Genomic DNA, 27840 nt, shown 5'->3' with positions numbered 1-27840 from the left:
TATAGTCTGCAGCTAGGTGTAAATGTGCATACCAGTAATCCAAGTGACTCAGGAGGCTAAAAAGCAGGAAGATAATAAATTTGAGGCCAGCCTCAGCAATTTAGTAAGGCCCTAAGCAACTTAATGAGACTCTGTCTCAAAAAATAAAAAGGGCTGGGTGTATAAGCTCAATGGTAGAGAATCCCTGGTTAAAACCCTAGTACTATAATATAAACAAACAAAAACTCTAAAACATATAATCTATGTTAAATAGCAAAGCACCAATAAGTACATTTTTTTATACCTTTATTTTGTCTATTTTTATGTGGTGCTGAGGATCGAAGCCAGTGCCTCACACATGTGAGGCAAGCGCTCTGTCACTGAGCCACAACCTCAGCCCAATAAATACTTTTTAAATGAACAAATATTGAAGAAATGAATCAAAAGAGTTTTATTAAATAAATTTTTATATAGTAGGAGAGGGGATAAATGAAGTTGTCACTGAATCACAGCCCAAGTCTTCAGAATACAAAGTGTAAGTTCTTGTTATTTAACTAAGAATCACACTTGTCCTAGCCATCTCAAAAAATCTTGTGAATTTTTCCTTTCAAAGATCTCTCTCATAGGTCACTTCTGATTACTTCCAACTGTTATCACCTAACTCAGGCTTTCTCTGTTACTCTTCTGATTTCCTACCAGCTTCTCTAACTTCACTTCCTAACTCAGCAACCCCATATTGCATATTCTATCATACCAAATTTTTATTGCTATGAATGCATCATGTCATTCCCTTCTTCCAAAATCTCCAATGACCCAGTTTTCTGCCACATCAAATCAAAGCTCTTCTCCAGATTCTGAAGGCTCTCTGTAATATAACTCAATTCTTTTTTTTAAAGAGAGAGAGAAAAAATTTAATATTTATTTTTCAGTTTTCAGTGGACACAACATCTTTATTTTATTTTATGTGGTGCTGAGGATCAAACCCAGAGCCCCATGCATGCCAGGTGAGTGCATTACCACTTGAGCCACATCCCCAGCCCAATAACTCAATTCTTATCATCTCTACTCCTCACAGTTCACTATGAAGTGCCATGTGAGGGAGTTTCTTTAGCATACAACAATTTCTTTAGCATATCTTGACAAAATGTGCTCCATTCTGTTTCTTTGCCTTAGTGCAAGTTGCCCTTTTTACCCAAAATGCCCATTTTCTTCTATTTAAACCTTATCCACATTAATTATGATCCAGATTTTAATCTTAATATAAGTGTGTCCTCAATTTTCTTCCTATATTGTTTATATAATTTAGTGCTAAAATATATGCTGATATTTACTGTTAACATTTTACTAAGTTTTTACTTTTTTTTATGGTGTTCGGAATTGTACCCAGGGCCTGACACATGCCAGGCAAGTGCCCTGCCACTGAGCTACACCCCAGCCTTTATTAATGCTTAAAAATTTTATTGGAAATTATAATTATACACAGTAGTGGAATTCACTATGACATATTCATACATGGTAATAACATAATTTGATCAATTTCATTCCCCAGTACCTCCCCTTGTCCTCTCCACCGCCTTCCCTCTGATTCTTTTGTTCTACTATACTGTCTCCTATTTTCATAAGATGCCTTCCCCCATGTTTTCTCTTTAGTTTCCACATATATCAGAGAAAAACCAGCACACTCAACTTTTTGAGTCTTGCTTATTTTGTGTAACATGATGTTCTCCAGTTCCATCAATTTTCCTACAAATGACATAATTTTATTCTTCATGGCTGAATACAACTTCATTGTATGTATATGCCACATTTTGTTTAGCCACTCATCTTTTGACAGACATCTAGGCTGATTTCATGACTTGGCCATTGTGATTTTTGCTGCTATGAACATGGATATGCATGTATTGCTATAGTAGGATGAATTTAATTCTTCAGGATAAATTACTGAGGAGTGGTATAACCAGGTCATATGGTGGTTCCATTAAAGTAACAGTGACATTTTCTACAGGACTAGAAAAAATAGTTCTAAAATTCATGTGGAAGAATAAAAGATACAGAATAGCCAAAGCAATTCTGGGCAAAAGGAACAATGCTAGAGGGATAACAATACCCAATTTCAAATTATAATACAGAGCTTTGCTAACAAAATCTGTATGGGTTTAAAAACATAAGAGTAGACTAGAAAAACAGAAGATACAGAGACAAATTCACAGAGATAAAGTCTTTTGTTCCTTGACAAAGGCATTAAAAACAACACTGAAGAAAAGACAGCCTTTTTAACAACTGGTGTTGGTAAAAGTGAATGTCCATATATAGAATATAAAAAAACAAATCCTTACAATTCACCCTGGACAAAAGTCAACTCAAAGTGGATCAAAGACCTGGGAATTAGATTAGAAAATTTGCAACTGCTAGAAGAAAATATAGGGGCACCATATAGGCACTTCCTCAGTAGGACTCCTAAAGCTCATGAAATAATACCAAGAATTAATAAATGGGATGACATAAAATTTAAAAGCCTCTGTCTGCATAGTAAAGGAAATAAAAACAAAGAGAGAGCCTACAGAATGGGAGAAAATCTTTGCCAGCTACTCTTTTGACAGATGATTAATATCCAGAATATATTGGAAAAAACCCAAAAGGCTTGGGCTGGTGCTGTAGCTCAGTGGCAGAGCATTTACCTAGCATGTGTGAGGCACTGGATTCTATCATCAGCACCATATAAAAAAATAAAGGCATGCTATCCACATACAACTATTAAAAAAAAACATAAGGCTAAAACACACACACACACAAATAATTCATTTAATAATTGGTAATGAACTAAACAGATACTTCTCAAAAGAAGAAATAAAAATAGTCAACAAATATAGGGGGAAAACCACAATGAGATTTCATCTCACTTCAATTAGAATACCTAAAATTAGAACTTTCAAAAAACACAAACACTAGAAATCAGTTTATATTAGAAAACACTAGAACTCAGATTACATCTTGCAGCTAATGCAATGGCAGCTAAAAACGATTCAGCTTCCTTTTTGCTGAGATTCTTAAAATGGAGACATTTCTTTTCAGGATTTTGATTTCAGAATCTCCCATATATGAGGATGTTTATGTGACACAAATATTGTATTGCCTGTTTGTCCTTAGTTCTGACTCAAATTAGCCAAACTTGTTGGGGGAGTCTGTATGCTGAGTTCCATCCCCTCCATGACCGGCAGTAACTACTGGGGGAACTCTGTTTCAGAGCAGAATTCACCCTTGAATGGCTTTGCTAGTGTGACTGGAGACAGGAGTGTAATTCTGGCAGGACTGCTCGCCAACAGCCCTCTCACCTGCACACCTGTAGATTGACCTGGATTGCACTACACCCCTCATTCAGAGAATCTCAGTCTATGTGCTGGGGGTAGGTGTGTGTATACATCAGCCTATCCTCCAGAGGGTAATGGCATGAGTATTACAGTAGGATGTGGGGTCACTGTTTCCACCTGACCCTGATGTGTCCCACTCCGATCACTTGTTGGCCATCCTACTTGTCATATGCTCCTGAGTATATTTTCATCTCAGATTGCAAATTTGCTGGATAGCAGTGCCTATTTTTCTTAAACTCACTGGAAGAACTTCTTTTGGGTTATTGAAGGGGACCTTTCACTCCCCCATTTGAGCCATTGTGCACTCAGTATTGCTGTAGTCTATTCCTTTTATAAATCTCTCTCCACTACAGAAACCAATATTTCTGATTTTCACTTGGTCACTAGCTCTGAGTTACCTACTGGCATTTCCCCACAGTTTTCCTACCTCAATTTGATTCCATGGAACTGTTTTGATTTAACTTTAGAGAGCAGCTATGGTGGGTTCCACTACTCTGCCATTTTTCCTACGTTAACATTTTAAATCTTGTTTTTCCAAATATATTGCAAGTTCTCTGAAGGGAAAGATAACGTCTAGAACTGTTTTAAATAAAGACTAGGGGTGAAAGAGAAGGGAAAGAAGAAAAAACTTATCGTTGAGTACATTCTATGTTTTTGGCATGGCATAGATTTTTACATACATTCACAAATTTTTGTTTTTATTGAGGTACAATTCATACAACACAAAATTAACCATTTAAAAGTACACAATTTAATGACATCTAGTACATTCACTATGTTGTGTAACCATCACTGTTATCTAGTTCCAAAATACTTTTGCCACCTCAAAAGAAAACCCTGTAGTACTAAATTTTCATTTCCCATTTTCCCCTCCTTGAGTCTCTGGCAAACAGTCTGCCCTTTGACTTTCTGGATTTATCTATTTGAATATTTCAGATATTATATGTGATTATTTGTGTCTGGCTTCCATCTTTTCTTCTATAATCCCAGGTTCATCCATATTGTAGTTTATATCAATACTTAATTTCTTTTTATGGTTGAATAACATAAATTGTACTTACATACCACAATGTTTATCCATTCATCTACTCAAGGCCATTTGGGTTGTTTATCTTTTGGCTGCTGTGAACAGTGTTGTGATGAACATTTATATACATGAATTTGAGCACCTGTTTTCAATTCTTTTGGGTTTATACTTAGGAACAGAATTATTTGTTCAGATACCTATTCTATGTTTAGTTTTGAAGAACCACTAAACTTTCTTCCACAGTTGCTGTATTATTTTATATTCCCAACAGCAATATGCAAGTATCCCTATTTCTCCACACCCTCATCACCATTTATTAGTTTGTTTTTATTTTAGTCATACTAGTGGATGTGAAATGGTATTTCATTTCATTGAATATCTTTTCACATGCTATTTGGTTATCTGCATATCTTCTTTGAAGAAATGTCAATTTGAGCCCCTTGTTCTTTTTTTTATTGTTGAATTGTAGGAGCTCTTTATATATACTGGATACAAAATCCTTATCAGATATATCATTTGCAAATATTTTACTTATTCTGTAGGTTGTATTTTCACTTTCTTGATAATGTCCCTTGTTACTTTTCTAAAAGTTTTAAGTTTTGATGAAGTCCAATTTATCTATTTCTTGTTGTTCATGCTTTTCATGTCACAGCTAAAAATTCAATGCCCAATCTAAGGGTATAAGGATTTAACCTTATACTTTTTAGAAAAAGGGTCTTATTGTTTTAGATCTTATATTTTCATTTTGAGTTAATAAATCTGGTGTGCAATAGGGCTCAACTTCATTCTTTTTGCATGTAAACATCCAGTTGTTTAATCATTTTTGAAGAGATTGTTTTTACCCCACTGAATAATATTGACTTGGCACCCTTGCTGAAAAGCTGTTCATCACAGATTATGGATTTATTTCTGATCTCTCAATTCAATTATTTAAGAAAAATATTTTGTTTACTTATTTATTGCAGCACTGGGGATTGAACCTTCAATTACACTATATTATACATATTATATGTGTGTATTCCTATGCCAATATTATGCTGTTTTGATTATTGTAGCATTATGGTAAGTTTTGAAATTGGAAAGCATGAGTCTTGCTGTTTTGTATTTTTTTCAAATTGTTTTAGTTTTCATAGACCCTTGCACTTTTATATGAATTTGAGAATGACTTTTTTTCATTTTTACCAAAATGGTTGCTGGCATTTTGACAGGAATTGTGTAAAATCTGTAGATTACTTTGAATTTGTAGTTCTGACATCTTATTAATCTTTAACATAGACAGTATATAGAAATATAATTGACTTTTTTGGGATGATGTACTCTGTAACTTTGCTGAATTTGTTTTGTTAGCTTTAGTGTGTGTTTTTTTGTAGATTCTTTCTGATGCTTTCATTTTCTCATCTTCTTCTGGGACTCCCATTTTGCATATTTTGGTAAACTAGATGATTGTCTACATGTCTTCTAGGGTCTATTCATTTTTTAAAAGTTTTTTCTGGGGATTGAATTGAGGGGTACTCTGCCACTGAGCTTCATTCCCAGCCCTTTTTATTTTTGAGACAAGGTCTCAAGAAATTGCTATGCTGACCTCAAACTTGCAATTCTCCTACTTCAGTCTCTCGAATTGCTAGGATTACAGGCATGTGCCACTGTGCCTGACTGAAAAAAAATTTTTCTTTAGCATGTTTAGACTAATCTCAATTGTCTATCTTCAAGTTTCCTGATTATTTCTTCTGCTGCTCAAATCTGTTTTTGAACTCCTCTTCTGAATTTTTCATTTTGGCTACTGTACTTTTTGTCTTCAGAATTTCTATTTGTTTCCATTTTACAATTCCTCTCTTTATTGATACACTTTATTTGTTCATACATCATTCTGGTATGCTTCAGGGTTTTTTTCTGGTCCGTGGTTTCCTTTAGCTGTTGGTGCATATTTAATTCAGATGATTTAAAGTCTTTGGTAAGTCTGATGTCCTTCTTCAGGAATGATTTTTGTCAATTTACTATTTTCAGTACATTGGTCATACTTTCATTTCTTTCCATGCCTTTTAAGTTTCTGTTGACAACTTCATTTTGAATATTATCATGTGGCAACAGTGGATATCAAATTTTGCCTTCTTCTCAGGAGTTTGCTGTAGTTGCTTGTTTTGTTACTGCAGTTATTTCTTTATTCAGTAACTTTTCCAAAGTTTTTTTTTTGTTTGTTTGTTTTTTGAAAGAATTGTGCTGTTTTTCAAACTGATTTAAAATTCCTGGGCTCAAGTGATCCTTCTGCCTTAGCCTCTCAACTAGTGGGACTTCAGGAGCATCACCATGCCTGGCTCTCCCAGCTTTTTTTTTTTTTTTTGGTGTGTCTGTGTGTGTGTTTGTTTACAGTTATTGTCTATTTCTGCCCCAAACATTCATTCAGGAGGAAAGAGATTTTGTTCTTTTTTTTTCTTAGTTATATATGACAGTAAAATGTATTTCGACATATTATACATACATAGAGTGTAACTTCCCATTGTGTGGTTTTATATAATGTGGAGCTATACTAGTCACGTATTCACATATGAACATAGGAAAGTTATGTCCTTTTCATTCTACTGTCTTTCCTATTTCCTTCCCTCTCCCTCCCCTTTATTCCCCTTTGCTTAATCCAATGAATTTCTATTTTTCTCTCCCTGTCCACATTGTGTGTTAACATCTGCATATCAGAGAGAACAATTTGCCTTTGATTTTTCCAGATTGGGTTATTTCACTTATCACTATAGTCTCCAATCCCATCCATTTACCTGCAAATACCATAATTCCATTCTTCTTTGTGGCTGAGTAATATTTCATTATGTATATATACCATATTTTCTTTATCCATCATCTGTTGAAGGGCACCTAGGTTTCCCAACTTCAGCATGCTCACTAAAGTCTCAGTTCTATTATCTCGGCAGTCTGCTAGAGATTTCATCTAATGCTGATATTTAGTAATCTCTTCATTAAACATTCCCTGTTACTTTAAGTTTTGCTATCTCAATGCTTTGCTTTCCAGAGCTCTAAAAAGTTGATTCAATCTGTGTTTGTTAGTTTAGTGGTTAGTTCAGTGAAGGTACTGACTCTTGGAGCTCTTGATTATATTTTGTGCTATCACTTGAGTATGGGATGGCCAGTTACTCAGAGGGTCTTGGGCATTGAGAGTATTTGGTGGATGAGCAGATACACAGATGTAGGGAGCTCTTGCTGAGCTGTCTCAAAACACTCACTGAGCAGTCTAAGAACTTCCCAGGAATACAGAGAAAACAGAAAGATCAGCTGCCATGAACCATGGAAAGCTGTTTGTCACAGATTATGGAGGTGAAAAGGAAGGGCCAATAATCCTCACCCAAGCTTGCTTCAGGTGTGGGCTCTTTTCACCAGAGGAGGAAATGTGGCCCCTTACAAAATTCTGTCATCATTTTTATTGAATCTATTTAGGCCTATAGAGAACTAAGATCATATAGCTGATTGCAGAATTAGAATAAAAACCTAGTTCTGACACCAAAATCCAAGACTTTCCTATTCTATTTTATCTGCTCTATAGAATGTGACTATTAAATCTGAAAGTGACAGAAGTTATCCCAGTGATAACTAGATTTGATTAGGCTTAGCAGATTGGCAAAGCTAGATACTTCCCCCTTACTTCTCTTTGTACTTTCTTATAGAAATTCCACGTTTGGAAAGACGAATGGGGCGAGAGAAAGGGAGAGAGAAGGGAAGGCATATGGAAATGGTAGGAGACCTTCAATGATACACAAAATTATAAGAGGTTATGAGGGGCAAGGGGGAGGGAAAATAAGGGAGAGAATTGAACAACAGCAGAGGAGGTAGAGAGGGAAGATGGGAGGGGAGGGGAGGGGAGGGGAGGGGGGATAGTAGGGGATAGGAAAGGTAGCAGAATACAACAGTCAGTAATATGCCATTATGTAAAAATGTGAGTGTGTAACAGATGTGATTCTGCTATCTGTATTTGGGGTAAAAAAAGGGAGTTCAAAACCCAATTGAGTCAAATGTATGAAAGATGATATATCATGAGCTCTGTAATGATTTGAACAATCAATAAAAAGGAAAAAAAAAAAAAAAAAAAAAAAAAGAAATTCCACGTTTGGAATGACATTTTCCAAGAGAAGAACTATTAGGAGACTTGAGCTGCTTCCTAAACAGACTTTTCTTCTCAGGTCCAAGATTACATTTTGTTTCAAAGAAGGCTTTCATGAATATGACTGCCAATTTATAATATGGAGTTCCAAAATTCAGTATTTTAAAAAATTATAATAACATTTTCATATCGACATAATGTCTTATCATATTTTATCCTACTGAGAAAGCTCTGATATTTAAAGAAGTTATTTAAAAATTTTTCTAAAAATGTAATCAATTCACAAAAGAGAAGAACACAGACAAAATTAGCTCAGTACCATATGGTAAAACAACTGCAGACACCAAGAGCAGTGCAGAAGCAGTTTCTGTATCTATGAACCTAAGCTTCTGTCAGATCAATAGAATAAAGAACATACTTTTTCATGTACCCAACTATAAATTTAGGGCATAGGAACAAAAAAGGATTGTTGGTCTGCATTGTAGGGCATGAAGGTAATGAATATTCTGTCAGGTTCACACTGCTAAAGAAATGGTTCTTTTGACTATCAGCTGGTTTGCAAGAGATTTTCTATGACAGAAACCACTGAAATAATCAAAAGAGAAGATACTATTGTAATTACAGTGGAGCTAAGAGAAAAAGATGAACTAATCTACACCATTTAGTTATACAATGTGGCTTTCTTAACCCTGGCACCAAATTATGGCAGTCGCAGGGTTGCAACAGAGCACGAAGATAATCCCACCCCACCTTCTCAAAATATCCCAATAAAGTATACGGATATCTCCAATTTACTATGATATGCACAAAAAATGATGGGTAGATAAAGAGATAGGTAGAAGAATAGATATATAAAACACAAAATAGTAAAATGTCTATGATAAAATCAAGGTGGTTAGCATATAAATATTTATTATAAAATGCCTTCAACTTTTTGTATATGTGAAAAATTTTCCTAATAAAATATAGGGAGGAAAAAAATCCAATAGGGCATACAAATAACACAAACTTTGGAAAGCAGTTTCTTTAAGGGATTTAAGAACCACCCAGACTTCAGTGTGTGCATCTCTTTAATGTAAATTTTGCTTGTGGCAACATATGAATTCTTTCTAGGAAATATAATCTGTGAGATCAACATTAATTATAATTATATATACAAGTTTATAGAGGAAACTTACCTTTCTTAAAAACCAAACCTTTAAAAATGTACTAAGGATGACAGACCAATCTGCCTAAATGTAAATATAAACAGCTGCAAAGGGCCAAATGGGAAAAAGGAAGTGGGTGGTAAAAGAGGTCTAACTGGATTTTGGCTAAAGCATATTTACTCATGAAAACAACCATGAATCATTTTAAAAGAAGTTAGTCACAGGACTAACCTCATTTCTAAACTCCTCTATAGTATTTCCAACAACTCACAGGACTGGCAGAAGACAGGGTGTGCATAACATAGCCAAGGCCCAGTGCAAATAAAAGCACAGTTGTATTTGCTTTCATTCTTCCATAATGACCACAAAGACCAGCCTGAAAACACCTCTGTTCCTCAGAGAAAAAATTTCAGACTCATTCTTAGAGTTCATACCACATATGCTATTCTCTACACAAAATAAGAAAAACACATGTGCTTCAGACAAAAGTTGATCTAACATTAGCACCAAACATAGGCAAAAAAGAATTTATTTGCTCTTAAGAAATATTTAATCAAGGTAGGGGCTCACTTGTCTACTGAGTTTCTAAAAGGGTTGATCCTTTCAATTACAAAAGTAAGTTTTTTGTTTATTCTCAGAATTCGTACTAATGGAGACAGCAACCCAGGAAATGAGCTTTTGAAGAATGAAAACCAATTTGAATCAGATCCTAAAAAACAGTCTAAAGATAATGGTCTGAAAAATGCTTACTCTAGATAATGTCTTCAGTTTGTATCCTGTTTCTCTCACTTACTAGCTGTGTGACCTATGTTAGTGGTATATCAGTTTCTCCATCTTTAAAGTAGGATTAAGAATAATGCTATGAGGATTTAATGAGTTAATATTTTGTAACATGCTTCGGATAGCATCTGGCTGTTAGCTGCTATTACAAGTCATATCATCAAGCCAAGAGACACCCAGTGTAATCACAATCACCTCACCCTGCCCCCATGGACTGAAAACAAAAAGGGTACTGAGAAAATATTGGCTCTTTTTGAGTCTTCTTCCAATTGATGTCCTGCCTTATCTCCCTTCTTTCTTTCACCAGCCAACTTTTTTAAAGAGCCATATTTCAACCTTTACATTCATAGTAATAACTCACAGCCTAGCTTCCATCCATATTACTCTATTAAAATAAATTTGACTCAAGTCCCTTCAGGTCAGTGATTTATTTATCAGTCTTTATGCTTTTTAATCACTCTTTAGTATTCCACACTGTTAACTAATCCCTACTTTTGGAAATATTCTCCCTTCTTGGGCTTATCATGACAATTCCTTCTAGTTCTTTTCTTGTCCTTGCCTTCTACTATATCTAAATTGAGACTTCCTTTTAGTTTATCCCTAAAATACTAGGTTCTACATTTTGTTTTTTTTTTTTATTCTCAATCTCAATCTGAAAGGAATAGACTAATGGCTTTCCCAACCATCCGAGACGTGATGGTTTCCAAGTTTGTATTCTATTCCAGACCTCATTTCTAAACTCCTCTATAGTATTTCCAACAATTCACAGAATCATCTACTTGAACAGCCAATATAAATCTCAAACTTAAATCATTTAAATAGAGTTATTTCACTCACCTTGACCTATTTGTTCTCTTCCTTTTGTTATCACAATTAACAAAATATTACAGATTGTCTGGTCTTCCCAGAGAAAAGATTGGGACTTTCCAGGATTTCTTCTTTAATCATTACAACTGATTTGTCATATGCTGTCAATTACTCTTGAAGACTATCTCTTGGATATCATCTTTTTTCTTTTTTCTCATTGCATTGCTTTATAGAGTACTGTAACTTTGGAGGACCTGCTGGATCATTCTAAGTCTCAGTTTTGTTATCCATTTAATAAGGTTAAATAATAAAATTTAGGTTTTCAGCATCTTTTGCTTTTACTACATACTTGATCAGGCTTTTAGTAATAACCTTGAATCTCTCATATCCCTTCTGTGTATAACCACCAAATACATGTATTTGACACAATCATATCAAACTTTAAACTTCTGCCTTCGTATCTTATCAACTCATCCCACCACAGTCATTCAACTTAGTAACTTTACAGTTTTTTGTCGTAGGATATGTATCTTTAGTAATGTTTAATAAGTAAATTCATTAAAGAAAAAAGTTAATATAGATTTTCCATTCTCAACTGCAGGGAAATATATACAGACTTGGTTTTGGTAAGGACAGGAAGACTTAGAGAAAGACAGTTTATAGAATGCACAACCAGGTCTTTGAAAGTCAGCACTCTGTACTATGACAATAAAAGGAAATGAATCATTTGTTTGCAAACTTTCAGGGATACATTTCTGTTTAAAAGCTAGTGTCACAAACAAGAAGCATTTAAATAACAAGCCAAGGAAGGAAAACTGTTATTTTCCATCTCTTTGCACACCACAGGCAAAGTCTGGATGCTGCCCAAGGCACTCAATGAATAGTATTTCCTACAGGAAGCTGAGGGGAGGGGGAAAATGTGCCTTACAGTCAATATCCAGAGAAGAAAATAAGGATATTCTTTTAAAGACTGTTTTTTCTTCCTTTTAGAAAAGTTACTGAGAAGGCTGGGTTCACATCTATTTAATAGCTAATGTTTTGATAAAGCCACATGTGAGGTTTATACAAATAATGAGACTGTTTAATTCTTCTTATAGGTACTATATGCTTTTTAGATAAAAAAATTCTAAGGTTGTTGCTTTTTTTTAAAAATGGTATATTATAATTATACATAATAGTGGGATTTGTTGTTACATATTCATTCAAGCACATACCATAATTTGGTCAATTTCATTCTCTAGACCTTCCCTTTTCCCTCCTGTCTTTCTGCTTCTCCTTCAATTTTCATGAGACTCTGCTCTCTGTTCCTTTTCTGTTTCGTGCTTGTACATCAGAGAAAACATAACAACCCTTGACTTTATGAATCTGGCTTATTTTGCTGAACATGATACTCTCCATTTCCATCCATTTTTTCTACAAATAATACAATTTCATTCTTCTTTATTGGGAAATAAAGTTCCATTATGAATATGTACTACCTTTTCTTTGCCTATTCATTTGTTGATGGATCCTTAAGTTGTTTTTATAACTTGGCTATTATGATTTGCACTGCTATAAACATGGGTATGCAGGTACAGCTATAATATGCTGATTCTAATTCTCTTGGATAAATACCAAAAGAAAAATTCTTTTGGATATTTATCCAATGAGTGGTATAGCTGAGGTCATATGTAGTTCCATTCTTAGTCTTTTTCTTTTTTCAGTACTCAGGGTAGAACCCATGGGTGCTTTATTATTGAACTACAGCCCTTTTCATTGTTTGAGACAGAGTCTCAATAAGTTGCCCAGGTTGGCCTTGAACTTGCAATCCTTCTGCCTTAGCCTCCCCTAGTCACTGGGATGATTATAAGTATGCATCACCATACCTGGCTCATTTCTACTCTTTTGAGGAACCTCTATATTGATTACCATAGTGAATGTACTAATTTACATAGTGGATGTACTAATTTATAGTGGATGTACTAATGGTGTATAAGCATATAAGTGTTCCTTTTTCCCTGCATTTTTGTTAGCATTTTTTATTATTTGTATTCTTGATGACTATCATTCTAATTGAAGTGAGTTAAAAATCTCAGTGTGATTTCAATTTTCATTTCCCTAAATACATTGCTAAAGATATTGAACATTTTTTTCTGTATGTATTGGTTTACATATAAGATACCCCTGAAAGCTCTTGTATGAGGCAATGCAGGAATATTCAGAAGTGAAATGATTAGATTATGAGAGCTGTAACTTTATCAGTAGATTAATCCATGTGATATATTAATAATTTGAATGCATTAAATGGTCATAACTATAGGTGGATAGGGTGTAGCTGGAGGAATCAGGCCACTGGAGGTGTGCCCTTGGGGACTGTATTATCCCTGCTTCCTCTCTCTCTTCCCCCTACTTCCTGGCTGTCATGTCCTGAGCTGCTTTTCTCTGCCATGCTCTTTTATCATGATGTTCTGCCTCACCTTGGGTGAAAAGCTATGGAGTCAGTCAACCATGGCTGAACCTCTAAAACTGTGAGCTAAAATGAATATTTCCTATTTTAATTTGTTCTTGTCAGGTCTTCTGGTCACAATGACATAAAAGCTGACTAAAGCATTATATTTATTGGCCATTTGTATGTTTTCTTTTGAGAAGTGTCTGTTTAGATCTTTTGCCTATTTATTGAGTAAGTGATTAGTTTTTCATGATGTTAAATTTTTTGTGTTCTTTATATATTTTGGATAATAATACTGTATCAAAAGAGTAGTTGGCAAAGATTTTTTTTCCATTCTGTAGACTCTCTCTTCATACTCTTAATTATTTCCTCTTATCTGCAGAAGCATTTAATTTTATGCCATTCCACTTATTAATTACCAAGATGATTACTTTCTAATGAGAGATGGGCTTATGCTTTGGTCCACTTCATCTATAATTTCTGTTTTAAAAATTTGAAATGAAGGGACCAAGGCAGAAGGAGAGAAGGGGAGATTAGGGAGGAGTAGATACAATCAAAGCATGTTATATACATGAATAAAAATGTCATATGGAATCTTATTTTGTACAATAATACACAAATAATTATAATAAAAAATGTGACATAAATTTCCACTTCTAGTCAAGATATAGTTACTAGGATTAATTCTCGCACACAAAATAATAAAACCGTATACTCTCTCTCTATATATAATATATATATACACACATACATATGTATGAAACAATGACAATCATCGTGATTTTTAAGATAGTAGCCATAAGACAAAGAAAAATGGTGCTTCCTAAGACATGAAAAACTCATAAAACAAATACTATGATTGTCCACTTACTTCCTTGAGAGAGATTTAGACCACAGTGTAAAGAGGGAGACTTCTAGTTTCTAGATCCACATGTAAGTGACCACTTCACCCTAACAAGTAAACAGCTGAATAGACTGATGACCAATAACTTTCCCATGATCCATAAGATTTAAGGGCATATTGATGTTCCTTAAACTAAGAGAGACACAGGCAAATATTAGAAGTCATGGGTTATGAAGTAGAGACTAATGAAAGAAAAAGTAGAATACTTGCCTAGGTTTGACCCTCAGTACTGTAAAAACAAAACAAAACAAAACAAAGCATCCCCAAAACAAAAAATCTTGAAAGAGAAAAATAACTATAGAAGAGCAAAGATATGAATTACATCTGACTTCCTTTCAGAAATCATATAGGTGAAAAACAAGTGGAGTGCAATATTTAAAGTGTTGAGAGAAAAAAAATCCACCAATCTAGAAATCTTTAGAGAAATTATCCTTTAAAAGTAAAGAATAAATAAATAAAGACTTTCTCAGCAAAGTAAAGACTGAGAGCTTTTTCCCTACCAGGAGACTTGTACTGCAAGAAACGCTTAAAAAAAAATTCTTTAGAGAAGGAAAATATTATGGCAGAAACTTGGATCTACATAAAGAAAAAAAGGGCCCTGAAGAAGGAATAAATGAAGTTAACATAAAAGCTTAATTATTTTTTTAATCTTAACTGAGCTAACAGACAACAACTCATTCAAAATAATAATAGCAACAATAGCAGTGTATTAGATTATGCATATTTATTATATCTTATGTATTTTGTGTACCATATGTGTGGAATGACAGCAATTATACAGAGGAAAGAAGAAGGAATTGGTAATATTTACATCTATATATATAAGGTACTTAACACTACCTGTGAAGTGGCATAAAGTTATTTGAAAGTGGAATTGGGTTAATTGTAAAAAAAAAAAAAAAGAACTATAACTGATATACAGCTCTTGACAACTACCCGTCTACTTTCTACTTCAATAACTATTTTAAAAGACTCAGATAAGAAGAATTATATAGTACTTGTCACTTCATGGAGACAAGTTATGATATGATGGCTATTAATGATAATGACCTCAGGGTTCCTCCATATTGTAGCATACGATAGGATCTCTTTTTCATGACCAAATAATAGTCTACCACTATTTGAAGATACTCATTTATGATGGGGATTATGGTCAGATAAACCCATTCTAATGTGAAAATACCATAAATTGAAAAATGCATTTAATATACCTACTCTATTGAGCATCATAGTTTAGCTTAGCCTACCTTAAATGTACACAGAATACTTAATTTAGACTATGATAGGCAAAATCACCTACTACAAAGCATATTTTGTAATAAAGATAAACTATAAAATGGGAAAAATATTTTCAGACCACATATCTGATAAGGTTAATATCCAGAATATGACTTCAAGACATAAAGGCTGAATGAGAGGAAAACTGAAGTGCTATTTAGAGAGATAAGGAACAGAGCTATAGGAGCTGGTTCAGTTTGATGAATCATGGTGGTACCCTCTCTAATTCATTACTGCTGAGAGTACAGCCATTGGACAATTATTTTTATATGTAACACGGTTTCCCATCTTCAATACCCCAGAGGTTTGAATATGTACATTAAGCCAATACATTGCTATTATAACATTATCTACTGCTTTTTATTTTATATAATGTATGACAGATAATATGGTGGTTAAAAGTACAATCTCTGGAATCTGCCTGACAGGAACTAAATCCTAACACTGTCAATTACTACATATGTAACCATAAGCAAGTTATTTCACACCTTTAAGTCTCAGTTTTCTTTCTACCATTACTTATATCAAAGAGTTATGAGGATTAAATCAGAACATGTCAAAAGCTCTAAGGGCTGTGCCTACAAAGAATTCCAATAAATGTAGGCTATCATTTTATGGCTGTTTAAAATTGTCCAATTCTCAACTGTTTTCTTAACATTTTAAGAAGTTCACTGTATTCTATTAATGTGGGGATAAAAGTGGGAAGGCTTACTCTGAAAAAATCATGTTTTGAGACTTTGAGTAACTTGAATACTAAATTTTAGCTTTCTGACATTGATTTCATAGAAAAACATTCACAGAGAAAAATTTGGAGTTAGTCTTGAGTAAAATTTTCAGGAAGAAAACTAAAATTTTTAGGGAAAAGAAACCAGGAAAAATCAGTTTCTCCAAGGCTGTTAGTTTTCACATGCTTCCTCACATTTAATACCTTAAAATGTAGGGTAAAGTTTTAAAAATAGGAAACATTTGATAAAATAATTATATAACAATGGCACACAATTTCGAATTTTGTGTGATTAGACTGTTGGCCGAGGAGGTAAGATGTTTATTCTGGGGTATATCAAAACTCACTGTTTTGTGGCTGGGGTTGTGGCTCAGTGGTACAGCACTTGCCTAGTATGTGTGAGGCAGTGGCTTCAATTTTTAGCACCACATATAAATAAATAAAAAATAAAGGTCTTTCAACAACTTAAAAAAATTCTAAAAACCTGGCTATTTTAAAAAAATGTTTTTTAGTTGTAGATGAATACGATACCTTTATTTTATTTATTTATGTTTTTGTGGTGCTGAGGATTGAACCCAGTGCCTCATATGTACAGGCAAGTGCTCTACCACTGAGCCAAAACCCCAGCCCATCAAAACTGGCTATATTAATTACTTGAAATTTAAGTAAACATTTCTAAGTAATTCTCATTGATGAAGTAGGTCTGGACTTACAAATGAAATTCTCTGTTCCACAATTTTTTTTAGTAGTTTGGGAAGTTATTTCGTAAAAACTGTTATATATATAAAAAACATTACACAGCCTAAGTTCAATTCCCAGCACTATTTAAAAAAAAAAGGGGGAATAAACAAACTAGCAACAACAACAGAAAACCTTAAGTCATTTTACTGAAACAAAAAAATATTTCACATGGACCTGGGGTTGTAGCTCACTGGTGGAGCATTTGCATAGCACATGTGAGGCACTGGGATCGATCCTCAGTATAACATAAAAATTAATAAATAACACAAAGGTATTGTGTCCATCTACAACTAAAAAAATGAAAAAATAAAAATCTTAATCTTTAAAAAAAGTCTCATGAAGTGTTACCTAAGTAAATTTGCTGACATTATGATTACTTTAGGAGATTTTGCCACTTTGGGGAAAATAATAAGATTAGATTTAAAGAATCAACTTGCCAGCTAACTTAGATCAAAACATCAAAATGGCCAGCAAATATATAAAAAATGCTCATCATCACTAATCATCAAGGATATACAAATCAAAACCACAATGAGATATTATCTCATCCCAGTTAGAATTGCAATTATCAAAAAACAAAAAAATAAATGCTGGCAAGAATTGTAGAGAAAGAAAGGAGAACTCTCATACACTGTTGGTGGGAAAGTAAACTAGTACAGCCCTTGTGGAAAATAATATGGAGGATCTCTGAAAACTAGATATAGAATTGCTATATGATACAGTGATCCCACTATTGAATATATATCTAAAAGAAATAAAATCATTTGGGGCTGGGGATGTGGCTCAAGTGGTAGCGAGCTTGCCTGGCATGCGTGCAGCCCGGGTTCGATCCTCAGCACCACATACCAACAAAGATGTTGTGTCCGCCGAAAAACTAAAAAATAAATAAAAATTCTCTCTCTCTCTCTTAAAAAAAAAAGAAATGATATCAGTATTTTGAAAGAACATCTGCACTCACATGTTTATTGCAACATTATTCAAAATAGCCAAGATATGGAATCAACCTAGATGCTCATCAACAAATGCATTAGAAACATGTGATATATATGTATACATATACACATGTAAAATAGTCCACTGTGCTATAGATATAATGACCCATCTTATATTGTGTGTGTGTATACATATATTGTGTATATATGACATTCCATTGTTTATATACATTGTATATATAATATTCTATTTTATATTATTATATACAGTTTAATATGTAAAGTAAGTCATAAAAATAATAAAATTCTGTTATCTGCCTGCAGCAACATGGATAGAACTGGAGCACATTATGTTAAGTGAAATAAGTCAGACACAGAAAGAAAAATATTAATGTTCTCACTTATATGTGGGAGTTAAAGAGTTTCTCTCATGGAAGTAGAGAATAGAATAATGGTTACCAGAGCTTGGGAAGAGTGTGAAGAGTGGGTAATGGAAAGAGGAATAGTTAATACTTAGAGGGGTGCAATTTGGTAGAAGGAATAACTTCTAACATTGTACAGCAAAGTAGGATAACTATGGCTGACAATAATTAACTGAATACTTCAAAATAGCTGGTGGAGAGGATTTTGAATGTTCCCAATACAAAGAAATGATAAATGTCACAGGTGGTAAATATGTTAACTCTGATGATTACACCATGTACATACATGTATTGAAATGGCACACTGTACCCAGTGAATATGTATAACTACATATTAATTTTAAAAATTTAAAAATATATTGTTAAAAAAGAGAAAATAAGGATAGCTGAGTCTGAGAATTAGCCAATTCCATAGTTCCCTCACAAGATTGGAAATACACAAAATGATTTTCTTATGTCCTGACAAGCCTGGTCCAAAACAGATATAAGACATGCAATAAAACAAACTACCAAGATAGTCTGATGGTATAGTATTTTTCTTCACTGCACTTAAGGCATTTAAAAATATTTTCAGCGGAGAGATCAAAGATGATGGGCTAGAAGGAGGCTGCATTCTGTGATGCTCCGGGACCTGGGATTCAAGTAGTGAGTATACTGTTTCTTTGCAAGTGATTACAGAATCCCTGACAGCAGCTCCCCTGCAGGAATCACAGCTGCTGTGCTGCTCTGGACTCTGGGGCACTTGACCATGCTTGTCCTCCGGGTGACCAAGATGGACCACCAGCATTAGCACTTGCTAATGGCCATGCACCCATGCAGGAATCCCAGTTGGTGGTCCTGTAAGGACCCCCATCTACCAATGTGGGGCTCCTCTTGTTGCCTTCATCTTGGGCACTGCAACCACTTCCACAGTCCCTTACACATGGAAGCCTGCATCTAGGGATACTGAACTGGGTCTGGAGACAGCCTCCAGTCACAATACTGCATGCCACAGAGCTGCACCTCTGAACATGCCACTCAATGCCAACATTGGGCCCCACCGGCCTGACACCCCATCGCTGAAAGCACCCACCTCCATCTTGGGACATCTTTGTCGCCATCTTTAGTTGGGTCAACTCCCAGCTTGGAACATCAGCTGGGACTCTAGGGCTTAGAAACAATATCAAGGTACCAGAAGACCCCAACACCCCTCTCTCCCCAGCAGCCCATAACCTGGCATAGTGCCTGCAGCTACCCAGCCAGCCTGTAGCTCACAAAACCAGGTTCTGAACTTCCCAATATAAAACAGCTCTGTGCGACAGATGCACAGCCCACAAGACCTCCAAAGAGAAAGGTTCCTGACTGGGAAGTAGAAAGGGAACAAGTGAGTGAGGTACAGTTTAGAGTCTAAATTAGAAACCAGGAATTGCGATATAAGGAGATAAGACCAGGTCCCCACATCACATAAGTGAGCTCCAAGTGGTCTCCATTGGGGACCAGCAAGTACTATACCCCTTTCCAGGAGCTACGTTTCTAAGACCAACCCTCCCACCTTAATAACCTAAGGGTGGAGACATCAGCAAACAGCAGACAACCCCATCTACTGGATGAGAAAGGAAGCTGGAAAGATACTAATTTCCAACAAAAACAATCCTTGTATCTTCCTTCGAGATTTTTCCCCCCCTTTCTCTCTCTCTCTTCCCCTGCCTTTACATCCCCAACATTTGTGAAACCAAGTACTTCTCAAGTACTGAGGACTGGGATGTCTGAATATTATATTACAGTGGTGCTGTATATTCTTTTATCTCCAATTTTTACATTTTTTTACTTTTCTTATTTGTTTGTTTTTGTTTTGTACTCTGCTGTATTCCCACTTGTCTTCACAAAATCACTTTCTCTCTCTTCTCCTGGTACTAACTAACTTCTTTAGATTCCTCTTTCACACTTTATAACATCTAATAACTCTTATATCCTCACATCCTTCCTCCTCAACATCTCATCCTACACCTCACCCCGGGTTCTCTGTCCACCATCAGAAAATGTAGATCCTTTTGCAAACCTACTATGTGTGTGTGTGTGTATATTTTTTTTAAAGTATGTTTTGGTTGTAGATGGACACAATACCTTTATTTATCTTTATGTGATAAAGAGAAGGACATGATTTGTATTCTGGGTCATATTTGTTTTTTTTTTAAGTATTTAACTTGACTTGGTGAGTCAAGGACCAAACCCAGTGCCTCACCCATGTCAGGTGGGTGCTCTACCACTAAGTCACAACCTCAGCCTCTACTGTTTATATTGTAGATAATAATTGAACTTCCATTTCTGTATATTGTGACAAAACTGTAAACGTCTTAATAGGAACTATCTGATTTAAGGTTGTACATTGTTTGTATTGGGGTCTGTTCATGTTGTTTTCCCCCCTAAAGGAGAGGCATTGGAAACCTTCAGGGACACTGTAAGTCTATAGGGTAAAAACTGTAATGCTTTGGATCCACAGTGCTAGGACGGAAGACACATGAACAACATGAAAAAACAAGGAAACAAAGTGCCCTCAACAAACCAAAATATTACATTATTTAGAATCCATGGCCAGCACAACAGAAGAAATGAGAGAGAAGGATGTACATAATTAAAATGTTCTGTGAATTAAAGCATGATATAAGAGAGCAAATACAGGCAGCAAAAGATCATTTTGATAAAGGGCTACATAAGCTAACATAGGAAGCAAAAGATTACTTCAATAAGGAGATTAAGGTACTAGGGAAAAAAACAAATAGAAATCCATGAAATTATGTAAAAATGTGAGTATGTAACAGATGTGATTCTGCTATCTGTATTTGGGGTAGAAATGGGAGTTCAAAACCCAATAGAGTCAAATGTATGAAAGATGATTTATCAAGAGCTCTGTAATGTTTGGAACAATCAATAAAAAAAAACTGAAAAAAAAGAAAAAAAAGAAAGAAAGATAAACCAAATTAAAAGCTCAACAGAAAGCATCACCAACAGATTAGATCATTTGGAAGACAGGACCTCACACAATGAAGACAAAATATATAATCTTGAAAAGAATGTTAACCACACAGTGAAGATGGCAAGAAATCACGAGCAGAACATTCAAGAATTATGGGATAATATAAAAAGATCAAATTTAAGAGGAACTGGGATAGAGGAAGGTAAAGAGTTCTGAATCAAAGGAATGAACAATCTACAATGAAATAATATCAGAAAAATTTTCCAAACATGAAGAATGAATTGGAAAATCAAATACAAGAGGCTTACAGGACACCAAATGTACAAAATCACAATACATCCACACCAAGGCACATTATAATGAAAATACGTAGTATACAGAATAAGGAGAGAATTTTAAAAGCCACATGAGAAAGGAAGTAGATTACATATAGGGGGAAACCAATTTGGATATCTGCAGATGTTTTTAATGCAGACCCTGAAAGCTAGAAGATCCTGGAACAACATATAGCAAGCTCTGAAAAAAAATGGATGCCAACCAAGAATCTTATCTCCAGCAAAATTAAGCTTTTTTAATATTTATTTTTTAGGTGTAGATGGACACAACACAATGCGTTTATTTTTATGTGGTACTAAGGATCAAACCTGGGTCCCGCCCGTGAGAGGCGAGCATTCTACCGCTGAGCCTCAATCCCAGCCCCCCAAATTAAGCTTTTGATGACAAAATAAAAAACTGCCATCATAAACAAAAGTTAAAAGAATTTACAACTACAAAGCCTGCACTACAGAACATCCTTGGCAAAATATTTTGTGAGAAAACGAAAAACAACAATGAAAATCAGCAAAGGGAGGTATTACACTAAAGGAAATACTAATCAAAGGAGAAACCAAGTCAAGTTAAATACTTAAAAAAAACCCACAAATATGACCCAGAATACAAATCATGTCTCAGTAATAACCCTGAATGTTAATGGTCTAAAAATCAAATCAAAAATCAATCAAAAGACATAGAGTGGCAGATTGATTTAAAAAAAGAACCCAACAATATGCTGCCTTCAAGAGACTGATCTCATAGGTAAAGACATCCACAGACTGAAGGTGAAAGGTTGGGAAAAAACATACCACTCACATGGACTGCAGAAACAAGCATGGGTTTCCATCCTCATATCAAATAAAGTAGAATTCAAGCCAAAGTTAATCCAAAGGGATAAAGAAAGACATTTCATACTGCTTAAGAGAAACAGACATCAACAAGATATAATAATTATAAATATATATGCCCCCCAAAATGTAGCATCTAGGTTCCTCAAACAAACTCTTCTCATGTTCAAGAGTCAAATAGACCACAACACAATAATTCTGGGTGACTTTAACACACCTCTTTCACCACTGGTTAGATCTTCCAAACAAAAGCTAAACAAAGAAACTATGAAACTCAATAATACAATCAATAACATAGACTTAACAGATATATGCAAAATATTTCATCCATCAATGAGTGAATACACTTTCTTCTAAGCAGCACATGGATCCCTTCTCTAAAATAGACCATATGTGATGCCATAAAGCAATACTACCCTGCATTCCATTAGATCATAATGGAATAAAATTAGAAATCAATGAAAAATAAAAAATAGAAGCTACTCCAACACCTGGAGACTAAATAATATGTTAATGAGTAAACAATGGGTTGTAAAAGATATCAAAGAGGAGATTAAAAAATTCTTAGAGGTAAATGAGGACACTGATACAACATATCAAAATCTCTGGGACACTATGAAGGCAGTACTAAGAGAAAAGTTCATTCCATGGCATTCATTCCTTAAAAGAAAAAAAAGTCAACAAATAAATGACCTAACATTACATCTCAAAGCCCAAGAAAGACAGGAAATAAAATAAAGCTGAAATCAATGAAATTGAAACAGAAGAGACAACTGAAAAAATTGACAAAGCAAGAAGTTGGTTCTTCGAAAATATAAATAAAGTTAATAAACCCTTAGCTATGTTAACAAAGAGAAGGAGAGAAAAAACTCAAATTACTAACATCCGTGATAAAAATAAGGAAATATTGCAAAGGATGGTACAGAAATACAGAAGATAATTAGAAATTATTTGGAAAATTTGTACTCCAATAAAATAGAAAATATCGAAGACACAGACAAATTTCTAGAGTCATATGATTTTCCCAAACTGAATCAGCATGATATACACAAGTTAAACAGATCAATTTCAAGCAATGAAATAGAAGAAGTCATCAGAAGCTTACCAACCAGGACTAGATGGATACACAGCTGAGTTCTACAAGACCTTCAAAGAAGAACTAACACCAATACTCCTCAAATTATTTCATGAAATGAAAAGAGGGAACACTACCAAATTCATTCTATGAAGCTAATATCACCTTAATTCCAAATCCAGACAAAGACACCTCAAAGAAAGAAAACCTCAGACCAATATCGCTAATGAACATAGATGCAAGAATTCTCAATATAATTCTGGCAAATCGAATACAAACACATAACAACTAAGTTGGGCATACAATCAAGTGGGGTTCGTCTCAGGGATGCAAGGTTGGTTCAACATATGGAAATCAATAAATATAATTCATCACATCAATAGACTTAAAGATAAGAATCAAATGATCATCTCAATAGATGCAGAAAAAGCATTCAACAAAATATAGTACCCTTTCATGTGTTTTGTACATGAAAAACTAGGGATAACAGGAACATATCTCAACATTGTAAAAGCTATCTATGCTAAGCCCCAGGCCAACATCTTTCCAAATGAAGAAAAACTGAAAGCATTCCCTCTAAAAACTGGAACAAGTCAGGGATGCCCTCTTTCACTACTTCTATTTAACACAGTTTTTGAAACTAGCCAGAGCAATTAGACAGATGAAAGAAATTAAAGGGATACTGACAAAAAGAACTTAAATTATCGCTATTTGCCAGCCATATGATTCTATAACTAGAAGATACAAAAAATTAAATCAGAAAACTTCTAGAACTAATAAATGAATTCAGCAAAGTAGCAGAATATAAAATCAACACCAATAAATCAAAGGCATTTCTGTACATCAGTGACATATCATGAGAAGGAGAAACTAGGAAAACTACTTCATTTACAATAGTCTCAAGAAAATACAAAACAATACAAAACACCTGGGAATCAACTTAATGAAAGAGTATAAAAAAACCTCTATAATGAAAGTTACAGAATGCTAAAGAAACTAAAGAATACCTTAGAAGATGGAAACATCTTCTGTTCTTAAATAGGCAGAATTAATATTGTCAAAATGACCATATTACCAAAAGCACTATACAGATGTAATGCAATGCAATCCCAGTCAAAATCCCAATAGACATTCCTCATAGAAACAGAAAAAGCAGTCATGAAATTCATCTGTAAAAATAAGAGACCCAGAACAGCTAAAGCAATCCTTAGGAAGAAGAGTAAAGCAAGGTCTGGGGCTATAGCTCAGTTGGTATAGTGCTTGCCTTGTATGCACAGGGCCCTGGGTTCAATCCCCAGCACCAAAAGAAGAAGAAGAAAAAAAAGGAGTGAAGGAGGTGGCATCACTATACCAGATCTTAAACTATACTACAGAGCAATAGTAACAAAAACTGCATGGTATTGGCACCAAAATGGACTGGTAGACCAGTGGTACAGAATAGAGAACACAGAAACAAACCCACATACATACTGTTATCTCATATTAGACAAAGGTGCCAAAAACCTATATTGGAGAAAGGATAGGCTCTTCAACAAATGGTGCTGGGAAAATTAGAACTCCATATACAACAAAATTTAATTAAGCACCTATCTCTCACCATGCACAAAACTCAACTCAAGAGGATAAAAGACCTAGGAATTAAACCAGAGATCCTGCGCCTAATAGAAGAAAAAGTAGGGCCAAATCTCCATCATGTTGGATTAGGCCCTAATTTCCTTAATAAGACTCTTATAGCACAAGTAATAAAATCAAGAATCAATAAATGGGATGGATTCAAACTAGAAAGCTTCTTCTCAGTAAAAGAAACAGTGAGGTGAATAGAGAGCCTACAGAATGGGAGCAAATTTTTACCACATGCACATTAAATACAGCAATAAGCTCTAGGATATATAAAGAACTCAAAAATCTTAACACCAAAAAAACCATATAACCCAATCAAAACATGGGCCAAGGATCTGAACAGATACTTCTCAGAAGATAACATACACTCAATTAATAAACATATGAAAAATGTTCAACATCTCTAGCAATTAGAGAAATGCAAATCAAAACTACTCTAAGATTTCATCTCACTCCAGTCAGAATGGCAGCTATTAAGAATACAAACAACAATAAGTGTTGGTGAGGATGTGGGGAGAAAGGCACACTCATACATTGCTGGTGGGATTGCAAATTGGTGCAACTAATCTGGAAAGCAGTATGGAGATTCCTTGGGAAACTTGGAATGGAACCACCATTTGACCCAGCCATCCCACTCCTTGGTTTATACCACCATATGATAGTAATTCAACCACATCAATGTCTATAGCAGCACAATTCACAATAGCTAAATTGTGGAACCAAACTAAATGCCCTTCAGTAGCTGAATGAATAAAGAAACTGCAGTATATATACACAATGGAATATTAATCAGCATTAAAAGAGAATAAAATTATGCCATTTGCAGGTAAATGGATGGAGTTGGAAAATATTAGCTAAGTGAAGTAAGCCCATCGCCCCAAAACAAATGCAGAATGTTTTCTCTGATATGAGGATGCTGATTCATAATGTGGATGCTGGGGGAGCATGGGAGGAATGGAGGAATTTTAGACAGGGCAAAGGGAAGGGAGGGGTAGGGAGGGGGCTGGGGGGTAGAAAAGATGATGGAATGAGATGGACATCATTACCCCAAGTACATGTGTGAAGACACAAATGGTGTGACTCTACTTTGTGTACAACCAGAGACATGAAAAATTGTGCTCTATATGTGTACTATGAATTGAAATGCATTTTGTTGTCATGTATAACAAATTACACCAAATAAATAAATTTTAAAAAGAAGGCAAAAAAATTTTCAGTGATTTATATCACATAGAGTTAGATGTCAGAATTTCTTTCATGTTATGCCACAGGTTTTCTTTAAATACTATATTATTTAATGCAAGAGGTCAATATGTGCCACTTAGAAGATTAAGTGACTTATATAGATTTTTCTTTTCTCAGAGGTTATTTCTCTCGTTCAGTTCTTGTGGGGGAACTTCTTGTATAGTAGCTAATGTCTGTGCTTTCCAACTCTAAAGTGTAATTTACCAAATAAAACTGGTTTACATAATAACCAGATTTGTGTGTATTTGGAACTACTTTAAGAAATAGTGACTTGTTTTAAAAAACTATAATCAGACTACTCAAAAAAGTATAGACTAGTTTCTAATAGACATTCAAAAACATTTAGTTTAACTTTTGTATTTTCCTTTCTTTTTGGTTTTACTTTTAAATTTTTATTTTTTGGTGGTACTTGGGATAAGTATTGCATTTTCAACTTTTGGGGGTCTTTGCAAAAGAGCTGGATAGGGGTGAAGGGAAAACCCTCATAAAGCTTATAATCTGCCCATCTAATATTTTTATATAGGTAGTTTCATGCATGTGGCCTTATCTCTGGATTTTGAATTTACCTAAGAAGAAAATTTAATCTTGTAAAAATAAAATAATGAACAATGAGATAAAAAAGATTGATGGAAATAGTCCCTTGTAAATGTGAGACTTAGCCAGGCAATAAGATGACTAAGCAACCTCAGGGGTGTGTGACTCAGTGGGATAATTGAAGAGCATTTAGCTTTGTGACATGCTTCTTAGTCAGCTTCATAAAGGATTCATTGTTTTAGAAAAGTAATGGACTTATAAACGGTGTGAGGCACTGATTTTAGTTGATAAAAATTAAACTCATTACTTTGACAAAGCCAAGTTAACTGTGTCAGGGACAATTTCACATCACTTTTGCCAGTGAATCAGACTATCATCTACATATATGCTCTCCATCCTCCATTAAAGCCACAATTAACCAAAAACAGTCTCTGAATGACTTTTACATAATGGGATTTAGTAAGTAGTAAGAAAACCAATGTATATTGAAAAATGAAATTTTAATCAGTAATGCGTAATGTCTTTGAGCAGAGGTGTGTGATTATAATTTAACACCAGGCAGGTTAGGGGCTTATTAATAATTTGTTATTAATTTTCCACAAGTAAATACTATATG

The 27840-nt window shown here is 34.6% G+C and overlaps 1 protein-coding gene across 1 annotated transcript in view; it reads right to left on the bottom strand.

Moving 5' to 3' along the window:
• Positions 1-27840, bottom strand: part of Tanc2 (tetratricopeptide repeat, ankyrin repeat and coiled-coil containing 2) — a 412218-nt gene that overhangs the window by 121747 nt on the left and 262631 nt on the right. The window lies entirely within an intron of this gene.

Source organism: Urocitellus parryii, chromosome 7 (assembly GCF_045843805.1).
Source record: "Urocitellus parryii isolate mUroPar1 chromosome 7, mUroPar1.hap1, whole genome shotgun sequence".
Lineage (NCBI taxonomy): Eukaryota > Metazoa > Chordata > Mammalia > Rodentia > Sciuridae > Urocitellus > Urocitellus parryii.
The sequence above is the reverse complement of the archived record's forward strand: the minus strand, read 5'-3'. Positions and strand labels throughout refer to the sequence as shown.